The sequence below is a fragment of the Salvelinus alpinus genome, chromosome 20 (assembly GCF_045679555.1).
Source record: "Salvelinus alpinus chromosome 20, SLU_Salpinus.1, whole genome shotgun sequence".
NCBI classification, from domain to species: Eukaryota; Metazoa; Chordata; class Actinopteri; order Salmoniformes; family Salmonidae; genus Salvelinus; species Salvelinus alpinus.
This window is the reverse complement of record NC_092105.1, coordinates 26,793,671-26,803,766: the sequence shown is the minus strand read 5'-3', so window position 1 is coordinate 26,803,766 and position 10,096 is coordinate 26,793,671.

Here is a 10,096-nt window from a genome sequence, read left to right as displayed (position 1 = left end):
TGAAGGAAGTCTATACATACCAGTTCAAATGGCTGTGTTGTCACAATGTTTGTCAGAGGAGCTCTTGTTTCATGGGCTGGCTTTTTCTGCTTGACACAGCTACAAGTTTTAGTCACATAGTGCTCGATGTCAGATTGCATATATGGCCAGAAGAAGGGTCACGTACTAGTGATACAGTGCGGTCAGTACCTTGGTGTCCCATGTTATTGTGCAACTCTTCCATCACTTTACCTTTGTACTGCTCTGGTAGAACTAACTGCTTGCGGGCTGTAGTGATTCTGTACAGAATGCCATCACTGTCTATTGTCAATTTGTCCCATTCTCTGAATAGGCAATTTGTCTTTGGACTGAATTCCTTTTGCTCTTTAACTGGTGGTTTGGAACCAGACAGTTTGAAATTGAGCACAGGACGGATGACCGGATCAGATTTGTGCTTCTCTTATCCCATCTTTTGGGATCGAGCTGGTTGTTGCAGTGGTTGTCTCACCTTCAGCTGATACTGACATAGCTGCAGCTGAAAGTGACCAAGGTACAACAGCCTCTTTCTGTACCTCAACTGCTTGTATCGTGGCGGCAATGGTGTCTGGTGGAAGCTCCTCAGAACATTCTCTCATCAGTGACTCTACATCCAGTGGCATCCTTGACAAAGCATCTGCATCACCGTTCTCTCTGCCTGGCCTGTACTTTATTGTAAAGTGGAAATCAGCCAATTCTGAAACCCACCTGGAAGTGGTTGCGTTCAGTTTTGCAGTAGACACAATGTAGCTGAGCAGGTTGTTATCGCTGTATACAGTGAAGGTCGGAGCATAGTACAAATAATCATGGAACTTATCAGTGATTGCCCATTTTAGAGCTAGAAATTCTAGCTTGCCCGAGTGGTAGTGATAGTTCTTCTCAGCTGCTGTTAAGGTTTGAGAGCCATAAGCAATGACCCTAAGCTTCCCATCTTGCTTTTGATAAAGAACTACTCCCAAGCCTTGGTGTGACGCATCAATGTGTACAACAAATGGCTGAGTGAAATCAGGGAAACCTAAGACTGGTGGGTGAAGCAAACACTCAATCAGCTGTTCAAGTGCCTGTTGATGCTGGTCAGTCCACAGGATTGGCTTGTTTGAGGGCACCACATGACTTACTTTCATTGTTTTTGTTTTCCGTGGGTGGTCAGGTAATTTCTCTGAATCTGCTTTCAGGAGGTCATACAGGCAGCTGGCCCTCCTAGAAAAGTATTTGATGTACTGTCTGTAGTAAGTGAGTAAACCAAGCATTTGTCTGAGCTGGCCCACAGTCTCTGGTCTGATTTCTTTCAATGCTCTTACTGCTTCAAAATCGTCTGGGTCAACTCGGCTGCCCTCTGCAGACACTATTCTGCCCAAATAACGGACCTGGGGTTTAAAGAGATCACACTTACTTGGTTTGAGTTTAATGCCATACTCTCTGAGACGCTGCAAAACTTTTCGCACATCATTCACATGGCTGACGAAGGTTTTACTGAAAACTAGCGTGTCGTCCAGATAAGGAATGCAGATGTTATCCCGGAGCCCTTCCAAACACTCCTCCATACACCGCTGAAAAGCTGCAGGAGCGTTCATGAGGCCAAATGGCATACGTATCCCACTCATAGAGTCCCCACGGGGTCACAAATGCTGTCAGTGGTCTGCTTTCTTCAGAGATGAACCGCTGGTGATACGCTTTTCCCTGATCTAAGAGGGAGAACCAGGAATTACCACCTAAACTGTCCATGATGTCTTGGACCTGAGGGATGGGCTGGCGGTCGGGATGTGTCTTTCTGTTCAGGTCTCTGTAATCTATACACAACCGGAGGGTCCCGTCCTTCTTACGAACGCACACGACAGGTGAAGAATATGAAGAGTTTGACTTCCTAACCCAGCCCTGTGCTATGAGGTCATAAAGGTAACCCTTCATCTCCTGATACAGTGGCCTGGGCACTGACATGTATGTGCGCTTGACTGGTTCAGAGTCCTTTAGAGAAATAGTCATTTTCAATCGTTCAATGCAGCCAATGTCATTGTCTGATCTGGAGAAGGAGTGACACTCTTCTCTAAGCATTTGCCTAACAACCTCTCTCTGCTCTTCGGTTAGGTGAGTTAAACCTACTGGTGGATCCCACTGTTCAGTAGCAGTACATGGAGTTCGAACGCTGGTGTGATTCACTGTGGCTGGGGTGACAGTTTTTTCAAAGACTTGGGCAGGTAACACAGTCATAATGGTTTGTACTGTACCGACTATTGTGCGTCCTAGCAGGGCAATGTCGTGGTCAGTGGGGTTAGAGACATCAAGCCTGATAACTGGAAAAACACCTTTCCTGACTCTGACTAGTGTGTCAAAGAACTCAAGGTCGTCTGGCCACTGCGGGTTCAGGTCTGGCTGGAAAAGCATTGTCATGTCCTCTGAAAGGCTGGGAAGCTACACGGCACTCAATCTGAATGCTACTGTGTTTTGGTACAGCCACCTTCTCTTTCTTGGTTTTCACTGCGTATTCATCTGTCTGTTCTGCGCTAACAGCCTATATAAAAGCTCTCACCTTGTTTCTTTTGAGGCTTGGGAAAGCTGTTTTTACTGTACTGTATCGTTTAGTCTTTTCGGTCATTGTCAGGATGTGCTCGATAATATTGAAACCTAGGATGGGATGAGATAGGTGACAGCCTTTCATTACCAGCACTGGGATGATCAGTTCCTTTGTTTCGTCAGTTTCAGAGGCTAGCCGAAAAGTTGTTTCAATCCATCCCAGGTACGGCATTTCAGTCCCATTTGCTGCAGTCAACCTTAGATCAGCAGGTGAGTCCAGGATTCCTCTTTCCATCGTTCATCAATGACCGATACCTGAGAGCCTGTGTCCCATAGAGCTTGGAGGTGGTGGCGATTCAGGTGACACTCAATAAGGCACTGTCTGCCGACTAGCGAGGTGACCTTACGGGGGTGGCAACCTTGAGCTAGGGATGGTAAGGAGTGGGCATTTTCCTCTGTGCAGGAAAACCTTTCACTGGTAGAGTCAATTTTCAGGTGAGTGCATTTTTCCTTATGTTTAATCCAATGTTCGTTTTGACATACTTTGGAACAGTACAGTGTCTCTTTACATGATGAACATTGTTTCAGGTTCTCAAATGAATCTTCTCTGGCACAATTTGCACATTTCTGGGACTTTTTGGTAGCTACGGTTAACACTCGTCCCTCAGCGGTAACCCTTGCCCGTTTAAAGGGGCCTCCCTTGATGGTCTGACTCCCCTGATTTTACATCCAGCTTGAAAATGTTCTCCACTCCCACATCGGAAGCAGTGTGTGCAGCGTGCATCTGTTCTGGCCTGCTGGCAGACAAAACACCTCCTTGGAGCTTGAGCAGAGCAGTTGGCATACCGGTTAGGTGCATATTGATGCTGCACAGGGTCAGGTGCTTGGGACTGACTGTAGTTGCTGTAATACTGCTGCTGGGAAACAGGTGGCTGGGGGTCCCAATCTGGCCTCCTAACTGGAGGTGGGGCATAGGCACAAGGCGGTGACTGAAACATAGGCTGCTGTAATGTCTCCTTAATCTGAGCAATCTCTGCACCGAGACCTTTTAGAGAAGCTACACCTGTCTTCACCTGTCACCTGTCTTCAGCTAACTCTGTTAACAGTTCTGCGGGTATCTTAGCTTTGGCTTCCTTCACAGGACACTTTGCGGATGGCGTATCTTCTAACTGGACTACACTTACAGTTGTAGCAGGCTGTGGGGCATTAAACCGCTTTTTGTTTCGTCTTTCTATCTCATTAGCACAAGCAATGTTAAGCTTCTCTAGCAAAACCTCATCTGATGTTTCGCTATCTAGCAGGAGAGGCCGCATGTCTATCCTGATACTGTCACTCTGGAGACCTGTAAGGACTGTGTGTAAACACATGCGCTGGACTAGAGCAGGGTCATACTTAAGCCCTGATTCTGACTCCTGGGATGCAAACAGTACTTTTTGCCTCAAATCTAAGACGCGCATCAGGAAGCTTTGAGGGGTCTCCTTGCTATGCTGTGCTTCTGAAGCTAGCTGTTTGTAAAGCTCTGTTGCACTCTTCTCTTGGAAGTGGGAACGCAGGATACATCTAAGTGTGGGAAGAGTTAGCTGGGGTTTACCTTCCAAGTAGCTGCGTAGCTGTGAGCCTGGAGAAATAGCCCTGACTACTGCATCTACTATTTCTACCTCAGGATAGCCTCTGTTAAGTCCACTCTCGATCTGATGGGCAAGGCTGGAAAAAATCAGTTTATCTTTCTGGCCCGGTTCACCTATCTGACCAGAAATGTTTAACTCTTTGCACCAGTATGAGCTGGGCTGTGCATTGGGTGAGAGCGGCACGCTCCCCTGAAGATTGGCATGGGGTTGGGGCTGACGCAGAGAATCACTGGCTTTGGCTGCAGTAATCTGCTCAGTTCCCACCCCTTGTTGTGGGGTTACAGTTCTCAGTTCCTCTATTCTGTGATGTGTTCCGGCTGTTTCAATATCATGGTCAGTTTGCCCTGTTTTGTTATCTATGCCACTTATCATCTCTGTCATTGTGTCTTTAAGTAGCAACAATTCCGACATGCCGCCATCTTCTAACTCTGCAACTTCCTCTCTTTCAAGGAACATCATAATGTGAGTCATCAATGATATGCGGGATTTGTCTTGAACATCTCTTCTCTGTTTGCCTGATATGTCAAGGAAATTACATATCTCTAGTAACTTGTCTTTAGTCAGGGTGTACAATTCTCCTACTACCTCTTCCTGTAGTTCTTCCAAGGCGGTTGTCATGTTGACAGAACAGGAGGAACTTTTACTGTGCAGGAGTTGACTCTGAATTAGATGGTCCTTACTGTCTCTGATGGTCGATCGATGGCCTCAGTTGACACGTACTTAACCACCAACTTCCAGCTCCCCTCGAACAGCAACACTTTCCTCACTGCAGCCTGCCTGAGTTGTTATGTGGGGATTTAGCTGGCTCGGAATTCAGCGACCAGGATGTGGAAACTGGACATCTGGACCTCTACTTGAGCAGAGGTCAAGGGTCACAGTACATCAAGTAACTGACGCAAGCAGTAAAATTAGATTGAAAAAAACCAGAAAAATACACCTTATAGATCAGCGGAGACTGTGAAGCAACACAAACATTGGCAGACATGCATGCACACACACTATACATACACATTGATTTAGTACTGTAGATATGTGGTAATGGTGGAGTAGGGGCCTGAGGGCAAACAGTGTGTTGTGAAATCTGTGAATGTATTGGTATTTTAGCTGAATTGAGGCTTATTCAAGACTTAGGGATCAATATTGCTGTTACAAGATTAGCCAATATCACACCCAAAGTTTAAATGCAAGCCAGTGTGTGTGCGCCAGACGTCAGTGGATAAAGCGCAGCATGACCAACTAATGTCAATGTAAGTTAAAGCCTATAGCCCAGGCCTGGGAGCAGAAAGGCAGAAGGATGTGCACCAGCTAGCCATAAGGCCTCCATGAGGGATCAGTGACTCTTTACAAATAATCAGACTCATTACACTATTTAACAACATGTAATCCCCTGCATTACCAGCATCTCTGTGTGGTGCCAAGAGCTCTCCCACAGGGTCAGTGGATGGCTAGCCATCTGTGTATATGCGCTTCTCAGATTCCTCTGCTAACTGGGAGCAATGTTCCCACAATGCAAACACACTTCATATTCTAACCTGTACTGTGCCTTTCATAACAAAAATTAGTCATACTGATGTGGTCTTTTAGATATTCTGAACTTCAATCTATTTTGATGTGATCCATATGAATAAATAAACAGGGATGTTCGAGATGAGTCCCAGAATTTCAGTCAGAGAAATGAAAGTAAGGAGGATTGGTTATTCACCAAACATACTAAAAGCATGTACATTATGTACTCTGTAGAAAAACACATTGGCCCCTCATCCCTGACTGTGGAGGTGAACCAGCAAAAAACACCTGGCGTCTCTCCCATGACACCCTTCTGCAAGCTCCAACTCATCAGGATCTTAATTAGACAGATTTCCAGAGGTGTGGACTCGAGTCACAAATATGACGACTTGCAACTCGACTTTAACACCAATGACTCGTGACTTGACTTGGACTTGAGCCATATGACTCGACCTGACTTGATACCCTCCCCAAGCGCAAATATAAAAAAGTATGCTATTTTAAAAAGTGTGCAGCACTTCAACTCTTCATTTAACGGATTCAAGTTTGAATCGGACAGCAGCCAATCAAATTGTGCCAGCTGAGAAATAGTTGTGCGTGGCTATGCAGAGGAACGTCGGCAGGTGAATTCAGACGGAGCCCTTGGAAAGATGATACCCCAATATATTATTTTCGGATATACAGACTACGCTGTAGTCAACAAAAAACAGATTGCAACTTGCAAAACATGCGGGAAGAAAATGACAGACGGAGGCGCAACAACTTCCAACTTTGTTCGACATTTGAAGCTGCACAAAGAACGGTAAGTCGTGGCTAATATAGCCGACAGCTATATATAAATTTGCTAGTATAGCATGTAGGCTAACATAACATTAAATCAATGAGCCTTCATGCAGTCAGCCAGTGCGGGAACGTGATCATTGCACCCAAGATTGAGACCAGGCAAGATTGTGCTACTGCCTCGCTCAATATTTTTTTTATATGCTTACAGATTTGAACAATACCAGATGAACATAAGTGTCACAAGTGAACCACAACAGTCTCCAATCTCACAGTTAATGGAGACCCGTGTAGGGCAGTACAGGATTAATCATACACAGCAGAAAGCTATCAACAATGCAATACTGTCTGACCTGGTTATCGATTGCAACTTGCCTCTGTCTATTGTGGAAAACAAGAGTTTTCGTCACTTTCTGTCAGTGGTTGACAGTAAGTACAGCCCAGTGTGTCGTAGAACACTCTCGTTGTACGCTCTCGTTGGCTGGCCCTTGCTTCATACTCGTCGCCAAACCCACTGGCTCCAGGTCGTCTACAAGTCTCTGCTTGGTAAAGCCCCGCCTTATCTCAGCTCACTGGTCACCATAGCAGCACCCACCCGTAGCACACGCTTCAGCAGGTATATTTCACTGGTCACCCCCAAAGCCAATTCTTCCTTCGGCCGCATCTCCTTCCAGTTCTCTGCCGCCAATGACTGGAATGAACTGCAAAATCACTAAAGCTGGAGACTCTTACTTCCCTCACTAGCTTTAAGCACCAGCTGTCAGAGCAGCTCAGAGATCACTCCACCTGTACATAGCTCATCTGTAAATAGCCCATCCAATCTACCTCACCCCCATACTGTATTTATTTATTTATCTTGCTCCTTTGCACCCCAGTATCTCTACTTGCACATTCAACTTCTGCACATTCTACCATTCCAGTGTTTAATTGCTATATTGTAATTACTTCGCCACCATGGCCTATTTATTGCCTTACCTCTCTTATCCCACCTCATTTGCACATGCTGTATATAGATTTTTCTACTGTATTATTGATTGTATGTTTGTTTATTCCATGTGTAACTCTGTGCTGTTGTATGTGTCGAACTGCTTTGCTTTATCTTGGCCAGGTCGCAGTTGCAAATGAGAACTTGTTCTCAACTAGCCTACCTGGTTAAATAAAGGTGAAATAAAATAAAAAAGAACATTGACATCAAAAGTAGAGAACCTCGCTACAGAGAGATGTTCAAAACTGAAAACTCAGTTGAGCAACACAGACCATGTTTCAGTCACAGTGGACATTTGGTCCGACCGAAAGATGAGGGGGTTCCTTGGTGTCACTGTGCACTGTATGGAGAAAGATGGCGAGAGGATACAGATCAAGTCCAATCTCTTGGCCTGTGACCGCTTCAAAGGCCCACACACGGCCGAAAGAATCTGTGAGCAGTTTGAGGTCATATGTGATGAGTACAGCATTAAAAATAAATTGCACTATATCATTAGTGACAATGCTGCCAACATGAGAAAAGCATCCACGGTGTGCTTCCCTATTGAACAAGAAGATGAAGTACATGACGAAGATCACCTTGATGACCCAGAGCTCTGGAATGACCTAACCCTGGAAGACCAGCAAACAGTGGATGCTGCTATTGCAAAAAAACAGCGCTTGCAGTGTTTTGCCCACACTCTCCAGCTGGTGGTGGGAGACGGCTTGAAAGAAACAAAGTGATGACTCCTTCTCTTTCAAAGTTATCAAAAATCAGCTCACTGCTGCGTACAAGCACAACATTCAAAGAGGTGTTTGATGCTGAATTTGGGGAAAGAGGCATCCCTGCTGCTGTCAACACAACATGGAACTCAACACTGAGACAAGTGAAGGCAGTTATCCAATGTGACCATCTAAAGATCAGTCATGTTCTAGAAAAGGCTGGGCACAAGGAGTTGTTGTTCACAGTACGGGAGTGGAATAAGTTGAAGGAGTTGGTGGACATCCTGAAGCCATTTGGAGAAGCAACAGATATGACACGGGGAGAAGATAGTCACAATCAGTTGTTGTTCCCTCGGTCATGTCCTTGATTTCACCACCTGGAGCAGCGGAAGCCTCGAGTCCATTTCCTGAGTGGCCTGGTCAGAAGTCTCCAGGCATCCCTGAACAAAAGATTTCTTGGAATCTTCAATGTGAAAATGGCCAGGACACAAGATGGAATAACTGCCCCCTTTTCAGATCCAGTCTACCTCAAAGCAGCTGCCTTGGATCCAGATTTTTCTCTGATGTGGGCGGAGCACCATGTGCTGGTCAACGAGTAGGTGGCACAAAGAGTGAAAGGTAAATATTGAGTTTGAAGTAACTTTTTCTCATAATTTAATCCAATTGACTGCAACAATAATACTTTTTCAGTGTAACCCACATCACCAATACCGGCCTTTTTGTTTCTGCTATGCTTTTACATGTTTTGCCAGAACGGATTCTGCAAGATGCTACAGGGACTGAGCAAGCTGTGCCTCTTGTTAATGAGGAAGAGCGAGAGGACCATAGTTTTGGACAAGAAGAAGGGCTGTTTGCAGCATACTGTAAGAGGCAGAAGAAAGCTATTGGGACCACTCCAGCAGTACTTTGACATATGCAAAGGACAGAATGCCCTCTTGTTCTGGGCAATGAACAGGAAGGCTCTTCCTTCACTGTCCCGAGTGGCCATCAGGGTCTTGGCAGTGCCTGCCTCGTGCTCCAGTGGAGCGTGTCTTCAGCCATGGTGGCATCATACTGCGGCCTCATTGTGCACATATGACTTAGACTTTTATCAAATTTGGTCTTTTGCAAATGCAATGTATCATAGGGCCCTGAGATAAGAGAAAAAATGACTGTTTATGCATTACACAGAGACTCCATGTTCAGGTTTCATCTCCCATCTTTGGGATCTGGATTGTTTTCTCAGACATTCAGGCCAGTGTTCAAATTGTAAGCCTACTTGAAGTTCAGTATCAGTTGTTTTGATGTACCTTTTAATAAATGATTAACTTTTATGGCAGGATTGTTTTAGGTGTGTAGAGTATATCTGGAGAGAGCACTACAATATTTAGTTTTTGTTGTCATATTGATGTGTCTTTCTCATGGCTACCCATGTATTTTCCATGGAAATATAAAGTTTATTTGGAAAGTAATAAATATATATTTGTCAAAGCATTCATGATTTGCATAAATGTAATATACTATTACTCTTAAATATGAAATGGTATTACATTTGGTGAAGAGCACATTATGACTTGTTTAGTACTCGAAACTCAACGTTTAGGACTTGATAATTGACTCGGACTTGCCTGTCTTGACTTGGGACTTGAGTGCTAAGACTTACTTGTGATTTGGTCCCACCTCTGCAGCGTTCCACTACGATCATTTAACAGGGCTTATAGTCATACTTTGTCAACTGATCCGTCACCACATTTAGCTATCAGAGGAGACACATATTGCTATGGGAGCAAACATAAGCAAATGAGACAGCGCATACAGTCAACATATACTAATGACTCCATTCAAAAGAGTGGCTCACAGGAAAAGGGCTGCAGGTAGCCTAGTGGTTAGAGTGTTGGGCCAGTAACTGAAAGGTTGCTAGATTGAATCCCCGAGCTGACAAGGTAAAACTCTGTCGTTCTGCCCCTGAACAAGGCAGTTAACCAACTGTT